The sequence below is a fragment of the Scyliorhinus canicula genome, chromosome 1 (assembly GCF_902713615.1).
Source record: "Scyliorhinus canicula chromosome 1, sScyCan1.1, whole genome shotgun sequence".
In the NCBI taxonomy this organism is placed as follows: Eukaryota; Metazoa; Chordata; class Chondrichthyes; order Carcharhiniformes; family Scyliorhinidae; genus Scyliorhinus; species Scyliorhinus canicula.
In genome coordinates, this window is record NC_052146.1 from 197,156,337 (window position 1) to 197,173,535 (window position 17,199).

At 44.7% G+C, this 17,199-nt stretch overlaps 1 protein-coding gene across 1 annotated transcript in view; it reads right to left on the bottom strand.

Annotated features, from left to right (window-relative positions):
- Positions 1-17,199, bottom strand: part of ralgapa2 (Ral GTPase activating protein catalytic subunit alpha 2) — a 730,448-nt gene that overhangs the window by 3,385 nt on the left and 709,864 nt on the right.

Sequence of the window (17,199 nt, forward strand, 5' to 3'; positions counted from 1 at the left end):
GAATCTTGACCAAGCAGAAAAGACAGTGGAAGACATGAAGATAAGCAGTTTCGAAAATAACTTAATTGTATGTTTCCCAGACCTTTTGTACAGGTTAAGCTGATTCTGCCCAGTTCTATTGATATTAACAGCAGAAACTTGACCCGGGGGTCTTGCAGAATAAGTACACGAACAATATCATCAATAACAGGTATATTTATCATTAAGCCTATTAAGCACAGAAGAATCTGTGAAAATATATTGTTTGCAACAAATGTAAGTTACACCTCAAGTTCTAACTTAATTGCATGAGTGGCTGAAAAGATTTCCTCTGAATTAGCAAATGGGTTAAAAAAAAAAATTCCCAGATCATTTATCTACTTTAAACATATTTTATGCTTTTTTGTATTGGGGTAGTGTCATGAAGCATGTTGTTATTTGCAAGGGTATCCCAGCTTTGAATACCAGTTTGTGGAGGTGCATAGTTGTGTTTTGTTTTGGTATGAGGAGACCCAGTGAGAATAACCAGGCCAGTCATTGTGTAACAATTGTTAAAGACTATTTATTAAAGTAAAGAAAAGACAAATACACATGAACAGGACTACTCTACTCTCATGGAATTAAGATGTATGAATTATTAATATATAGACATATCCCTTGTTACAAAACATATGTACAACACCTGAAATCTGGACGACTTCCCCAGTTCCCCTATCAACAGCTAAACTGAATAACCAGCTATAATTACCACATAATGCAGGGATAATACTCAAATCTGGGAACCTGGTCCAACAAAGATATTTTAAAACTGCTGTTACAAAGGTTCTCTGCACTGTCTTGGCGTTAAGACTTAGAAGCTTGTATGCTCTAAACCTGGCCTTCAGGCTTGGTGGCTGGAAACTGGCCTGCCCGCTTTCTGAGACTGCTAAATGGCAACTGCCTCCCCATAGCGTTTCAGGGTCCGGGTGATTATGCCTTTGTTGATTTTTGATTATGTCATTTGCGTATTCGGCTGTCTGCCTCCAACACCTTCCTTGACTATACATAAACATATGTATATCTCAAGGACCTTCCCAATCGTCCATAATCTTCCAGAAACTGTTCAGACTCGATTATCTAAACTGCTGTTCTAAACTCGCTACCAGGAGATGCATACCAATTGAGGTCTTTGAATACTTTGTGCTGCTGCTGTCTCCAGTCAGGTTCATGACAGGTAGTATGAAATTTTAATCTACCTTCTGAGAGAATTGGTATTTATTCGCAGTAATCTGAGTGGACTCAATGATTTTTGGACCACTGAAGTTGCACGCTTTGTATAGAATCTAGAGGGGAACTTTCCTCGGCTGGAGATTGTTGTGGATGTGGTGAAGGGCCACAAAAATAGAACAAAATGCGCCGGACAGGAATGCCAATGTGTTTCCACCTCCACCCACTTTTTCTGAAAACGTGTTTTTTTATTATTCGTTCACTGGATATGGGTGTCGCTGGCTAGACTTTTAATTCCAGATTTATTAACTGAATTTAAATTCTGTCAGCTGCCATGGTGGGATTTGAACACCTGTTCCCCAGAGCTTTCGGCTCAGTATCTGGATTACTTACCAGTAACATTAACACCACACCACTACCTCTCCATGAATGTGTGCATTTGAGAGCCTGGCCAGCACCCAGAAGGACTTTGCAGCCATTGTGCCAGGAAACTGGTATTTTACCACTGATGCACAGGGCCTCACCCTAACCACAGGAGGCGAGTGGACAGCAGGAGGTAGGGATGGCATGAAAATAGCATTTAATCTGAATGTTAAAGGGTAAATCAGCAAGCCTGAGGCCATCTGCAAGCAAAGGCTTGCCATTCAAAGAGTGGGTGCTGGGGACTGCTTTCACGGACACTGCTTGGAAATGGCTGCCGGTTGCTCAGCCTTCTCTCACGTCCACCTTTTGTGCCACTCACCATAGCAGCACTCTCAAGGCAGCCATAGTGAAGATTGCCAGCGGCTCATAAAATCATGCGCTCCGACGTGCCCTCCTGCCTGCTGCACCCGCTGGCCATCCCTGATTGGGTGGCAATCTCGGAGGCAGGTTCTTTACTGGATGCCTCCCAGAGATTGGATTGGCAGTCTTGCTGCTGCATCGATCAGGTTTGCACCCCAAGAATGGTCCTGATGTCCATAGATAAACTAAGGTAGGAAAATTCAGTCCTCGAACTTCATGCCCAATTTGAAGGGAAATTAGATCCATTTCATTTAGTGGGGTATCCCACAATACATTTGCAATGAGTTCCATCCAAGTAATAAGTTCCAGAATGAAGTGTAATATATTGGACAAATTCCAAATGCTTTCAGGTTGTCCATTTGAAACAATTATCAATTGTCCATGGTTTCCAATTACTTCCATAAAAAGGGGGGATTCTGAACAGGCAATGAGCTAATCATTCTATTGCCTAGCTGGAATCCAGAGATTTCCTGTGGTTTTTGCATTCAGTAACTTTATTGCTGAAAGTACCTAGAAGGAGGAATAAATAGCTGCTATCAAATAGAAAAAAAAGGCTTATTGATTAAACAGATCTCCCAATGAATCAAAACTAAATATATAACAGGATGGAGAAGTGATGGCAGCTCGAGAGAGCTAGTAGTGAATTAAATGGAACCAGCATATTGATAATAGTTACCACTCAAATGTTTTGCTCATTTCCTTTCTCAAAATTATATTGCAGAAGATCTGCTTTATGTACAGTTTTGTCTTTTCAACTGGCTTCTCTTTGATCACTTCTTTCAGATTATTGTATTCATGAATTCAATCTCCTTTGACTACGGTTTCCTTTGACAACAGTTTACCATAATTAAATGGAGGTCCATGGTCCTGAAAGTAAAGACTTCAGCATTGCGCTATGAACTCAGAACCATCAAGAAGGCAGGCTAAGAAAGTCCCAATTTTAATATTTATGATTTTAAAATATCTGTCAGGGACCCTTCACATTCTACATTCAAATATATGGCTCTGTACGTTTTTTCCCCCCAAATATATTTTATTACAAACATGTACCAAAACAGGTTACAGCGAACACCCCGGGAAACATTCTTCCCTACAATCAACTAGACAGTCTGTACAGATTTTTCCTTTTTTTCACCCCCCACTCCCCCCTGTGACGAACAGCCCCTGAAACACAGTCACAAACATCCCCCACCTTTCCTCAAACCCCACTGAAGAGCCCCTTAACTCATACTTTATCTTCTCTAATCGCAGCAAGTCGTACAGGTCACCCAACCAAGCCGCTACCCCCGGTGGCGATGCCGACCGCCACTCCAGCAAAACTCGTCCCTGTGCAATCAGAGAGGCGAAAACCACGAAATTGGCCTTCCTCCTCTCCATGAACTCCGGCTTATCTGAGACCTCAAATATCGCCACCAAAGGGTCTGGGTCCACCTCCTCCTCCATTATCCTGGCTAAGACTGCGAACACTCCCACCCAGAATCTTCCCAATTTTTCACAACCCCAAAACATGTGCGAGTGATTTGCTGGCCCCCGCACTCTCGCACTCATCTGCTACCCCCTGAAAGAACCATTCATTCTCGCCCGAGTCATATGCACCCTGTGCACCACCTTAAACTGTATCAGGCTCTTCCTTGCACAGGAGAAGTTCCCATTTATCCTACGCAGTGCCTCACTCCATGCTCGCCAATTGATCTCCCCTCCCAACTTCGCTTCCCATTTCTCCTTGATCTTCACCACCCGCTTGTCTCCCTGCTCCCCCAGCCATTTGTATAGATCTGCAATTCTTCCCTCCCCTTCCACATCCGGGAGCAGAACTTGCTCCAGCAGGGTGTAGTCCGGCAACCTAGGGAACCCCCTCCAGACCTTTCGCGCAAAGTCCCTAACCTGTAGATACCTGAACTCACTACCCCTCGGCAGCTCTACCCACTCCCTTAGCTCCTCCAGACTGGCAAACCCTTCCTCCAAATACAGATCCCTCACCTTGACCAGCCCCACTTCCCTCCACCTCCTGTATACACTATCCATCCCCCCCAGTCTCAACCTCATGATTCTCGCACAGCGGCGTTAGCACCGACATCCCTTCCACCCTAAAATGCCTCAACTGATTCCATATCTTCACTGTGGACTGCACCACCGGGCTCCCTGAATATCTACTCGTAGCCATTGGCAGTGCTGCCGTCACCATAGCCCTCAAACTAGACCCCTTACAAAATTCCTCCTCCATTCTAACCCACTCTACCCCTTCTTCTCATCACCGCTGCACCTTGTCCACATTCGCCGCCCAATAATAATGAAGCAAGTTCGGCAATGCCAACCCCCCTTGCTGCCTCTGTAGCAGGATCCTCACCACCCTCGGCACCTTCCCCGCCCATACAAAGTCAGAAATGATTGTGTCCACTTTAAAGATCGGGAGAGCCTAAAAGATAAACAAGAACCTCGGCAGAATATTCATTTTCACCACTTGGACCCTCCCTGCCAGCGTTCAATGCAGTGTATCCCACCTCTTAAGATTCTCCCTAGCCTGCACCAGCTTTGTTAAGTTCCACTTGTGGAATGGCTCAATAAGTTAAACAATTTGGGGGCCTCACGGTAGCATGGTGGTTAGCATCAATGCTTCACAGCTCCAGGGTCCCAGGTTCGATTCCCGGCTGGGTCACTGTCTGTGTGGAGTCTGCACGTCCTCCCCGTGTGTGCGTAGGTTTCCTCCGGGTGCTCCGGTTTCCTCCCACAGTCCAAAGATGTGCGGGTTATGTGGATTGGCCATGCTAAATTGCCCGTAGTGTAAGGTTAATGGGGGGATTGTTGGGTTACGGGTATACGGGTTACGTGGGTTTAAGTAGGGTGATCATTGCTCGGCACAACATCGAGGGCCGAAGGGCCTGTTCTGTGCTGTACTGTTCTATGTTCTATGTTCTAATTGATAGAGTTAGCCACTGCACATCCAGCAATTCAAAATACTTAATCTGTACAGACAACACTTTAATAAAACAAGTTTATATCTAGAGTCGCCAGACTTTACTCCATCTCTACTTACTGCTTCTACATTGTAAAGGTGTCACCTTTGTTGGTGAAAATATTTATGTTTCATTCTATATTTAAATGTTAGCTACGAATAGTTGGTTTGATTTAGCCAGAAGCCAATCTGTGCAAGAGAGTGTGAGCAAATGAGTAAGAAGACAATTTTACCAATTGTTTTCACTCAGCATCTGCATATGCACAGTTTCCAAAGTATGTACCTGACAGTGATCTGGAGAGGAAATATTGGTGAATTCCAACCCCTCCACTATCTGCCGCTCCTTAATCAGGGGAATGGCAGAATTGTATTGTATCAGTACTACCATGGATCAGAACACCTAATTAAACAAAGACTAACAATCGAGCTTTCTGGTCTGCGTGATGCATAATGACATCAATGTGGTATATTTATTCACAGTTTTTCCTTTCTCCACAGTTGTATGAAGAAAATGCGACACAAAGTATTCTAAAACACTAAACATGTGGGCTGTATTAAATGTAGACCTTACTAAAGGTGAATATTAGTTCTGGTGCAAACCGTTGTAATTTAAAATCAGCTGTGTTTCCAAAATAAAAACAGGAAATGCTAGAAAATCACAACAGATCTGGCAGCATCTGTGGAGAGAGAAACAGAACTCTGCTTTTTATCGGGCCTCGGCAAGGAAATTAGACCTCCCCCCCCAGGACCCTCTGAATGCCACAACATACCAATTAGGAGGTCCTTCAACCCCCCTGCCACCCCACTTCATAAGGGCAGGGCACTCTTGAAGTACCCATGCCAGCCTGGCAGTGCCAAATGGGCACCCGGGCAGTGCCAGAGTGGCACTCCCAGGGTGCCAGGCTGGCACTGCCAAGGTGCCCAGTTGGCATCGAGTGCCAGGATACCACCCTGCCTGGAGCCCGACCACCCGGGGCCTCTAATCGCCTGGAATACCCCCCCACACCTCACCACAAGTGCCGTTATGTCTGGTCCACGTTTTTGGAAACCAGTGCCAAACGGCACCATGGCAGGTCTCTGTGGTGCGGCCATTCGATCCGGCACCTTGGGCAACTCCAGTGTAGACATATGTGACTAACTTGAATGTTCAAATCTGGATCCTGCTCCCAGAGATCTTGTCAGATCCCGTGATGCGTAAAAGCGTTATAAATTTGACAAGATTTAACAGTCTCTTTGTGTCATAAAGTCAGATGTGTCGAGACTGGAAGATTACACCAATTAGCTCTGTTTCTTTCTCCACAGGTGCTGCCAGACCTGCTAAGCTTTTACAGCATTTCCTGCTTTTATTTCAGATTTCCAGCATCCCCAGTATTTTATTTTTATTGTAGCTGTGTTTTCTCCCTTTGGATTGTTTTACGTTACTCATAGATCTATGAGTATCCCTTCAGTCAGATTTAGTACTGATGATAAAATATATTAGCTGTCACTTCCAAATTACACTGGGCGATAAAGAAGAAAAATAGAAAAGTTGGTTGCAGAGTGTGAAGTTTTCAAAACTTTTATTTTTACTTGTCAGTTAGAAACTTGTTTTTTTTCAAAGTTGGCAACTACCTACCAAATTGTTTCCCAATTTGACCATGGACTTCAGAATGTTGTCCAGCTGTGCTCCACACATGATGATGGCTGGAGTGGTCCAAAATTAGCTACTGGTGATGAAGGAACATTCTATATTTCTGAGAACAAGACATGTCTCAGCTGCACCTTGAATCGTTCCAAAAAGGCTGCCTCTATACCAATAACAAAGCTTCACTCTCCCAGACAGTGTTATTCTCCTGGGAGCCTGCCCTCGCAATGAAAAATTCAAAAGCACAAATAGGAAACAATTGCCAAACCTGGGTTGTTGAAGTATGCGTTATATACGGGCAAGGCTTGGCTTGCCTATTGGCACCGCAATACAAGTTGAATCCGAATAAGGGAGATGCTGAGAGCAGTTATCATATGAATATAGTTGCTGCTTCATGTATATTAGCAGGAGACAGGCATTTGTTCATGTTAGGAAAGCAGTATTTTGCTCAAACCAGATTAACAAGCTTGTGAATATTCTTCAGCATTTTCCTATTGTCAGAGTCCATCCTCTATTCTCAGTCCCAGATATTTGTCTGTTGTTCACAGTTCAGATCAATTTCAGCTTTCACTGTATACGAGAAAACCCTGTATGCTATTTTCATAATTCATCTCGTTTTAGGTCGGTAAGCTGGCTTTTTCCCTGAGGAAAATATTGAGTGTTGTTTTTACACTTTTTTGATGTCACAGATATACAGTCGTTGTAAGAATCCTTTCTGTGCACTTCCTTTAGAACATAGAACGATGCAGCGCAGTACAGGCCCTTCGGCCCACGATGTTGCACCGACATGGGAAGTCAAAAAATAAAGGTCATCTAACCTACACTATGCCATTATCATCCATATGCTTATCCAATAAACTTTTAAATGCCCTCAATGTTGGCGAGTGCACTACTGTTGCAGGTAGGGCATTCCACGGCCTCACCACTCTTTGCGTAAAAAACCTGCCTCTGACCTCTGTCCTATATCTATTACCCCTCAATTTAAGGCTATGTCCCCTCGTGCTAGTCACCTCCATCCGCGGGAGAAGGCTCTCGCTGTCCACCCTATCTAACCCTCTGATCATTTTGTATGCCTCTATTAGGTCACCTCTTAACCTTCTTCTCTCTGACGAAAACAACCTCAAGTCCATCAGCCTTTCCTCATAAGATTTTCCCTCCATACCAGGCAACAACCTGGTAAATCTCCTCTGCACCCGTTCCAAAGCTTCCACGTCCTTCCTATAACGAGGCGACCAGAACTGTACGCAATACTCCAAATGCGGCCGTACTAGAGTTTTGTACAACTGCAACATGACCTCATGGCTCCGGAACTCAATCCCTCTACCAATAAAGGCCAACACACCATAGGCCTTCTTCACAACCCTATCAACCTGGGTGGCAACTTTCAGGGATCTATGTACATGGACACCGAGATCCCTCTGCTCATCCACACTACCAAGAATTTTACCATTAGCCAAATATTCCGCATTCCTGTTATTCTTTCCAAAGTGAATCACCTCACACTTCTCCACATTAAACCTCATTTGCCACCTCTCAGCCCAGCTCTGCAGCTTATCTATGTCCCTCTGTAACCTGCAACATCCTTCCGCACTGTCTACAACTCCACCGACTTTAGTGTCGTCTGCAAATTTACTCACCCATCCTTCTGCGCCCTCCTCTAGGTCATTTAGAAAAATGACAAACAGCAACGGTCCCAGAACAGATCCTTGTGGTACGCCACTCGTAACTGAACTCCATTCTGAGCATTTCCCATCAACCACCACACTCTGTCTTCTTTCAACTAGCCAATTTCTGATCCACATCTCTAAATCACTCTCAATCCCCAGCCTCCGTATTTTCTGCACTAGCTGACCGTGGGGAACCTTATCAAACGCTTTACTGAAATCCATATACACCACGTCAACTGCTCTACCCTCGTCTACCTGTTCAGTCACCTTCTCAAAGAACTCGATAAGGTTTGTGAGGCATGACCTACCCTTCACAAAACCATGTTGACTATCCCTAATCATATTATTCCTATCTAGATGATTATAAATCGTATCTTTTATAATCCTCTCCAAGACTTTACCCACAACAGACGTGAGGCTCACCGGCCTATAGTTACCGGGGTTATCTCTACTCCCCTTCTTGAACAAAGGGACCACATTTGCTATCCTCCAGTCCTCTGGCACTATTCCTGTAGCCAATGATGACATAAAAATCAAAGCCAAAGGCTCAGCAATCTCTTCCCTGGCTTCCCAGAGAATCCTAGGGTAAATCCCATCAGGCCCCGGGGACTTATCTATTTTCACCTTGTCCAGAATAGCCAACACTTCTTCCCTACGCACCTCAATGCCATCTATTCTAATAGCCTGGGTCTCAGCATTCTCCTCCACAACATTATCTTTTTCCTGAGTGAGTACTGACGAAAAGTATTCATTTAGTATCTCGCTTATCTCCTCAGCCTCCACACACAACTTCCCACCACTGTCTTTGACTGGCCCTACTCTTACCCTAGTCATTCTTTTATTCCTGACATACCTATAGAAAGCTTTTGGGTTTTCCTTGATCCTACCTGCCAAAGACTTCTCATGTCCCCTCCTTGCCCGTCTTAGCTCTCTCTTTAGATCCTTCCTCGCTTCCCTGTAACTATCAAGCGCCCCAACTGAAACTTCACGCCTCATCTTCCCATAGGCCTCCTTCTTCCTCTTAACAAGAGATTCCACTTCTTTGGTAAACCACGGTTCCCTTGCTCGACCCCTTCCTCCCTGCCTGACTGGTACGAACTGATCAAGAACACGCAATAGCTGTTCCTTGAACAAGCTCCACATATCCAGTGTGCCCAACCCTTGCAGCCTACTTCTCCAACCTACACATCCTAAGTCATGCCTAATGGCATCATAATTGCCCTTCCCCCAGCTATAACTCTTGCCCTGCGGGGTATACTTATCCCTTTCCATCACTAATGTAAAGGTCACCGAATTGTGGTCACTGTCTCCAAAGTGCTCACCTACCTCCAGATCTAACACCTGGCCTGGTTCATTACCCAAAACCAAATCCAATGTGGCCTCACCTCTTGTTGGCCTGTCAACATATTGTGTCAGGAAACCCTCCTGCACACATTGTACAAAGAACGACCCATCTAATGTACTCGAACTATATCTTTTCCAGTCAAGGGGCAGCAGGGTAGCAAGGGGCAGCAGGGTAGCATGGTGGTTAGCATAAATGCTTCACAGCTCCAGGGTCCCAGGTTCGATTCCCGGCTGGGTCACTGTCTGTGTGGAGTCTGCACGTCCTCCCCCTGTGTGCGTGGGTTTCCTCCGGGTGCTCCGGTTTCCTCCCACAGTCCAAAGATGTGCGGGTTAGGTGGACTGGCCATGCTAAATTGCCCGTAGTGTCCTAGAAAAAGTAAGGTTAAGGGGGGGTTGTTGGGTTACGGGTATAGGGTGGATACGTGGGTTTGAGTAGGGTGATCATGGCTCGGCACAACATTGAGGGCCGAAGGGCCTGTTCTGTGCTGTACTGTTCTATGTTCTATAATATTTGGAAAGTTAAAGTCTCCCATAACAACTACCCTGTTACTTTCACTCTTTTCCAGAATCATCTTCGCCATCCTTTCCTCTACATCCCTAGAACTATTAGGTGGCCTATAGAAAACTCCCAGCAGGGTGACCTCTCCTTTCCTGTTTCTAACCTCAGCCCATACTACCTCGGAAGAGTCCCCATCTTGCATCCTTTCTACCACCGTAATACTGTCCTTGACTAGCAGCGCCACACCTCCCCCTCTTTTGCCCCCTTCTCTGACCTTACTAAAACACCTAAACCCCGGAACCTGCAACAACCATTCCTGTCCCTGCTCTATCTATGTCTCTGAAATGGCCACAACATCGAAGTCCCAGGTACCAACCCATGCTGCCAGTTCCCCTACCTTATTTCGTATACTCCTGGCATTGAAGTAGACACACTTCAAACCACCTACCTGAACACTGGCACCCTCCTGCGAAGTCAAATCTGTGCTCCTGACCTCTATACTCTCAATCTCCCGTACCCCAAAACTACAATCCAGGTTCCCATGCCCCTGCTGATTTAGTTTAAAACCCCCCAAAGAGCACTAACAAATCTCCCCCCCAGGATATTGGTGCCCCTCAGGTTCAAATGTAGACCATCCTGTCTATAGAGGTCCCACCTTCCCCAGAAAGAGCCCCAGTTATCCAGAAATCTGAATCCCTCCCGCCTGCACCATCTCTGTAGTTCCCATTTATTTTATTTAAAATTATTTTGGCCCGTGGACCCATAATTGGGATATGCAGAAGATTCAGAGTTGAAGCTGCCTGCTTGCCAGGTCACGGTGTTCGTGGGTTTTGTATTTTGGAGAGGAGTAACCAGACTCCTTGGCACCAAGTAGATCTTAGGAGCCAGCTTTGGAGGGACTCGGTCTGATTGGTTAACTGGCAACCAGTGGGTTGGCCAGGGACAGTGTTCTGCCTGACAATGGTCAGTGATTGACTCCTGTCTGATGCTTTCTGAGAGAATGTAGAAGTGTTTAGGCCTAGGAAATGAAAGGAACTCTCTCTTTCCTGCTTGCTGAAGTGAAAGAACTGCTCTATTATTCTGAAAGCAGTGAGTGCCTGGCACATCCTTTGCTGTGAATCCAAAAATGATGCTGAGTCTGCAGAGAAAGTAGACAACCTTGCCAGAGAAAACCATCTTAGGTCTAGAAGGACGAACCATCAAAACAAAAGACATTGATTGAAAGTCATCCCAGTGCATCAAAGTTCCGCACCATTTTATATTTATTAATATTTTTTCCCTTTCCTCTGTGTTGTTTATGTATGTCTGTAGAGAGCTGGTGTGTTAGGAAGGGGAGAAAGGAGTAGTAGTCAATCAAAGGGAACAAAGAACATTACAGCACAGGGACAGGCCCTTCGTCACACCATTGCCCTTGCGCCGATCCAGATTTCTTATTTAGACCTACTGCTTATTGCCCAAACGATCTGTATCCCACCATTCCCCGCCCAATCATGTGTCTATCAAGATATATCTTAAACGTTGCTATCGTGCCTGCCGCCACCACCTCCATGGCAAAGCATTCCAGGCATCCACTACCCTCTGTATGAAGAAATGTCTCCGCACATCTCTCCTAAACGTTCCTCCTCTCACCTTGAACCAGTGCCCCCTTGTAATTGAGACTTCCACCCTGGGAAAAAGCTTCTGACTATTCACCCTGTCTATGCCTCTCGTAATTTTGTAGACCTCAATCAGGTCTCCCGTCAACCTCCATATTTGTGACAAAAACAATTCGAGTTTATTAACCTCTCCTCATAGCTAACATCCTCCAGACTAGGCAAAATCCTGGTAAACCTTCTTTGCATTCTCTCCAAAGCATCCGTGTCTTTCTGATAGTGTGGTGTTGAGAACTGCCACAATATTCCGAATGTGGCCTAACTAAAGTTTTATACAATTGTAACATGGCCTGTCAATTCTTGTACTCAATGCCCCATCCGATGATGGCAAGCATGCCGAATGCCTTCTTTTTTTTTTTACAAACAATTTTATTGAGGTTTTTTGGCATATAAAACAATGAAATTATCTAGTACTGTACAAAAAAGGAAAGCAAATAACGCATAGTACAAACCACAACTCCATTCTCGCAAGGACCTGCCTAAACCACACCCTACTCTAGCCTCCACCCCCCCCCCCCCTCCGTATGCCTTCTTGACCACCTTATCCACCTGAATTGCCACTTTCATTGAACTATAGACCTGAACGCCCAGATCCCTCTGTATGTCAATGCTCCTAAGGGTTCTGCCATTTACTGTATAATTCACATCTGAGTTTGATCTTCCAAAATACATCACCACTCATATGTCTGGATTGAACTCCATCTGCCATTTCTCTGCCCAACTCTCCAATCTGTCTATATTCTGCTGTATTCTCTGACAGTCCCCTTCACTATCTGCAATTCCAGCTATCTTAGTGTCATCTGCAAACTTGCTAATCAGACCATCTACATTTTCCTCCAAATCATTTATATATATATTACAAACAACAGTGGTCCCAGCACTGATCCCTGTGGAACACCACTAGTTACAGATCTCCATTCTGAAAAACTCCCTTCCACGGTTCTCTCTGTCTCCTGTTGCCAAGCCAGTTCTTTATCCATCTGGCTAGCACACCCGAATCCCATGCGACTTTACTTTTTGCATCAGTCTGCCATGAGGGACTTTGCCAAATGCCTTACTAAAGTCCATGTAGATGACATCCACAGCCTTTCCCATATCAATTAATTTTGGTAGCTCCTCAAGAAACTCTATTAACTCTGTGAAGACATGACCTTCCCTGCACAAAATCATGTTGCTTCTCACTAACAAGTCCATTTGCTTCCAAATGTGAATAAATCCTGTCCCTCATTATCTCCTGCAACAGCTTCCCCACCATTTTGCGTCAGGCTCACCGGCCTATAATTACCTGGATTATCCCTACTTCCTTTTGTAGCCACCTGAGTTGGCCACTTCCCCACACAAAATGGAGAAACACAAAGACAGCAGGGAAATTGGACAATCTTAGAGAAACAAGCAGTTTGCAGACTTTCCTGTGTATTCTGCCTGCAAAGAAAGCAGACAGCACTGAAACCAGCAGTTATACATATTGATAAGCGATCCCCGGGAACAATAGCTACAACGATTAGCTACATTTGAGACATTCAATAGCAAGTTAGACTCCTCGGCACCAACGGGAGTCCGAAACAAAGGAGACAAACAAGCCAGAAGGAACCGCCCAGCGATCGAGGAACAGTCCCAGTATTGGGGAATTCAAACCAATCGATTGGTATGGGATCCAATCGATTGGAAGTAAGCTCGGGGTCCGCCCAAAAGGGCGCGAAGCCCCTGGGACCTATAAAAGACAGGTCCCAAGTTCAGTTCACTCTCTTAGCCGGCCCTCCCAGCAGAACACCTTAGCAGCTCTCGAAGAACTTGACCGTAAGGAGGAGAGGCCTGGCCGATTGCTGCACCACCAAGTAAGTGTCATACAACGCACGCTACGAGATAGACACTCCTGACCCCTTAGTCCATACCAGCTGGGAGCCTGCAGACTCAGGATCGAGCAAGAGGCCATTGTTCCCTGACCCAGTGGGTTCCCTTATCCAGATAAGTATTGGCCTGTTAGTGGTAGGAATAGCCTAGTCTTTTAGTATTGTATGCATGAGTAGCGAATAACTGTGTATTAATAAACGTTTCTTGTTTTGAACCTTACTAATTGGTGTATTGAGTCATTGATCTGAACTTGAACCTCGTGGTGGTATCATAAGGATACCTGGCGACTCTAGAACTAAGTAATAAAACAGAGCAAATTGAGTGTAAAGCGCACTCACCAGAACGAGCAACATTTAGTGGCGACCTCTGACGGGACTCGACTAGAAGTGGCCCCCCCACTCCGAGAGAACCCAGCAATTTGAATTAGATATCCAATTGGGAACAGAAACAATCGCAAGTGTTCATGCAGTTCTGATCAATCCTCATAATTCGGAAGTGTGTTAATGCATGCATAACTAACAGGGTTATAAGGTAAAACTGATAGATTTTTGTTGCGAAAAATTGTCGGGAGTTTATATTCCGGAAAATAGCGAAAGCCGTACCCGTGTCTATAGCACCGCCTTAGCACCCCTCGTTCTAAATTTAAAGAGAGCACAGATAGGAAAGGTGGCCATGCAGGCAATGGAACGCCTCATGAACCCTCAAGAGCAGCAGAGTAGGACAGTGTCCCGTTTGGGAAGTCGAGATCAGAAAGTACCTCAAAGGGAAGGGATGGCCCCTTTGGAGCAAACTCTGTTCAAATGAGGAAACAGGTCCCGGGAGTATAGGACATACGTGGTGGGAGAACCTGAGCGAAATACACAAAAAGAGTTTAGGGAAAGCTCGTTTGGCTATTCTCCAGTCCTCTGGAACCTGGCCTGTGGTCAAAGATGATGCAAAGATATCTGTTAAGGCCCCATCTATTTCCTCTCTTGCCTCCCCCAGTAACCTGGAATATATGTTTGTCTCGTGGAGTTTGCACATTCTCCCCATGTTTGCATGGGTTTCGCCTCCATTACCCAAAGATGTCGGGTCGGTAGATTGGCCTTGCTAAGTTCCCCTTAATTGGAAAAAATGAATTGGGTACTATAAATGTATTTAAAAAAATCTTTGTTCACAGGATGCATTTATTTGGGCAGCACGGTAGCACAGTGGTTAGCAAAGTTGCTTCACATCTCCAGGGTCTCAGGTTGGATTCCCAGCTTGGGTCACTGTCTGTGTGGAGTAGGCACGTTCTGCCCATGTCTGCGTGGGTTTCCTCCGGGTGCTTTGGTTTCCTCCCACACTCCAAAGATGTGCAGGTTAGGTGGACTGCCCTTAGTGTCCAAAAAGTTGTGTGAGGTTACTGGGATAGAGTGATTATGTGCTCTTTCCAAGGGCCGGTGCAGACTCGATGAGCTGAATGCCCTCCTTCTGCACTGTAAATTCTATGACTCTATGATATCCCATCCGGCCCACGGGACTTGTCTACCATGATGCATTTTAAGATAACCAACACTTCCTCCTTCATTATGCTGACATGTCCTGGAGTATTCACATACCCATCCCTAACCTGAACATCCGTCTTGTCCCTCTCCTTGGTGAACACCGATGCAAAGTACTCTTTAAGGATCTCACCCACTTCCTGACTCCATGCATAACTTCCCTCCCTTGTCGTTGAGTGGGCCTACTCTTTCCCGAGCTACCCTCTTGCTCCTTACATATGCATAAAAGGCCGTAGGATTTTCCATGACCCTGCTTGCCAATGACATTTCATGTCCTCTTTTAGCCCTCCTAACTCCAATGACATTTCATGTCCTCTTTTAGCCCTCCTAACTCCCTGTTTGAGTTTATTCCTACTTTCTCTGTATTCTTCAAAAGCTTGGTGAGTTTTTAGTTGCCGAGACCTGATGTACGCTTCCTTTTTCTTTTTGACTAGTCTCACAATTTCCCCGTCATCCATGGTTCCCTAATCCTGCCATTTCTATCCTTCATTTTCGCAGAGACATGCCTGTCCTTCACTCTAATCAACTGGTCTTTAAAAGACTCTCACATATCAAATGTGGATTTACCCTCAAACAGCTGCTCCCAATCACATTCTCCAGCCCTTGCTGATTTCTAGTTGTTGAATTGTAGTTAGCTTTCCCCCAATTTAGCACTCTCACTGAAGGACCACTCTTGTCCTTATCCATGTCTCATCCAAAACTTACAGAATTATGATCATTATTGCCAAAATGTTTCCCGAATGAAACTTTGGTCACCTGGCCGGGCTCATTCCCCTATACCAGGTCTAGTAAGGTGCCCTCCCTGGTTGGACTATCAACATACTGTATCATAGAAACCCTCTTGGACACGCCTAACAAACTGCTCTCTATCCTAACCTCTGGCATTAAGTCAATATGGAGGAAATTAAAATCACCTACCACATGATCCTGCTATTTTCACATCTTTACAGAATCTGATGACATACCTGTTCCTCTGTATCCCGCTGGCTGTTGGGAGCCTATAGTACACCCCAACATTGTGATTGCACCCTTTCTATTTGTGAGCTCTATCCATAATGCATCACTGCAGGATCCCTCCAAGATATTCCCCCCTCATTACATCTGTCCCCATAATAGCAACAATATAATAATTCCCACATTAGTCCAAGTTCTAAGTTCATCTGTCTTACCTGTTATACTGCTTGTGTTGAAGCAAAAACAAACAAAGTTACATTTTGGGCCACCCTTTGGGCTGGGACATGGTACATGCCTTGGAGTGTTTTGAAGGTCAGGGCTGGAGAAGGGGAATAATGTACCAAATTGGGAAGGTCCTAATATTTTACAAATATGCTAATATTACCTGACAACACTCTGCTTAAGTACTGAGCGTATGGATTTCAGCAAGCCACAACGAACACGACCCGTTACAATGAACACGCACTATGGAAAGTAGGTGGAAGCAAGCAGAGGCAGTAACTTCCAGGGATCACGCTAGTTCTCAACCCTAAGTGACAAAATAGCAGTTCAGGTGAACGTCTGAGTTGTGTTCTTCAATCTCGGTTATTTTTTAAATGATAAAAGCATAGCAATGGACCTTTAAGCACCAAGCTTCAAAATGCAATTCTACTTGGCACTCAAAAAAGTCTAAACAGAATAATCAAAGAAAACATTCTGAATAAAGGTAACATGAACTGCTTTTACATATCAAAGTTGCATGCTAACTGGGCATTGATTTTATATCTTATTTATGTGATACTAGCAATTGACATTCTACTCTGAAGACTTGAAGAAGTATCACAGCCTGCTGGTGAAACTACCTTACGAACAGTGCAGGTTGGGTTTGCTGCTTAGGTTTGGCAGCAAGAGTGAAAATATATGTAAAGTAACAAAGCATTGGCATATCTGAGTTTAAAAATAAAACTTTTCCTTTGTTTCCAAGATTTTATAAGAATCTGATTCAGTTGCTTGGAAGTTCAGTGAAATTTGTTTACATGGTAAGTGGTGGCATTTATTTCTGTTGCTGCTGAAAACTGGACAATTAATTTAGAATATTTGTGACTTCCCATTTAAAGTATTTGGAAGAAGGAAACCCAATCAACAGAACAATTCATTTATTGTATAATTAACTTCATTAACCTT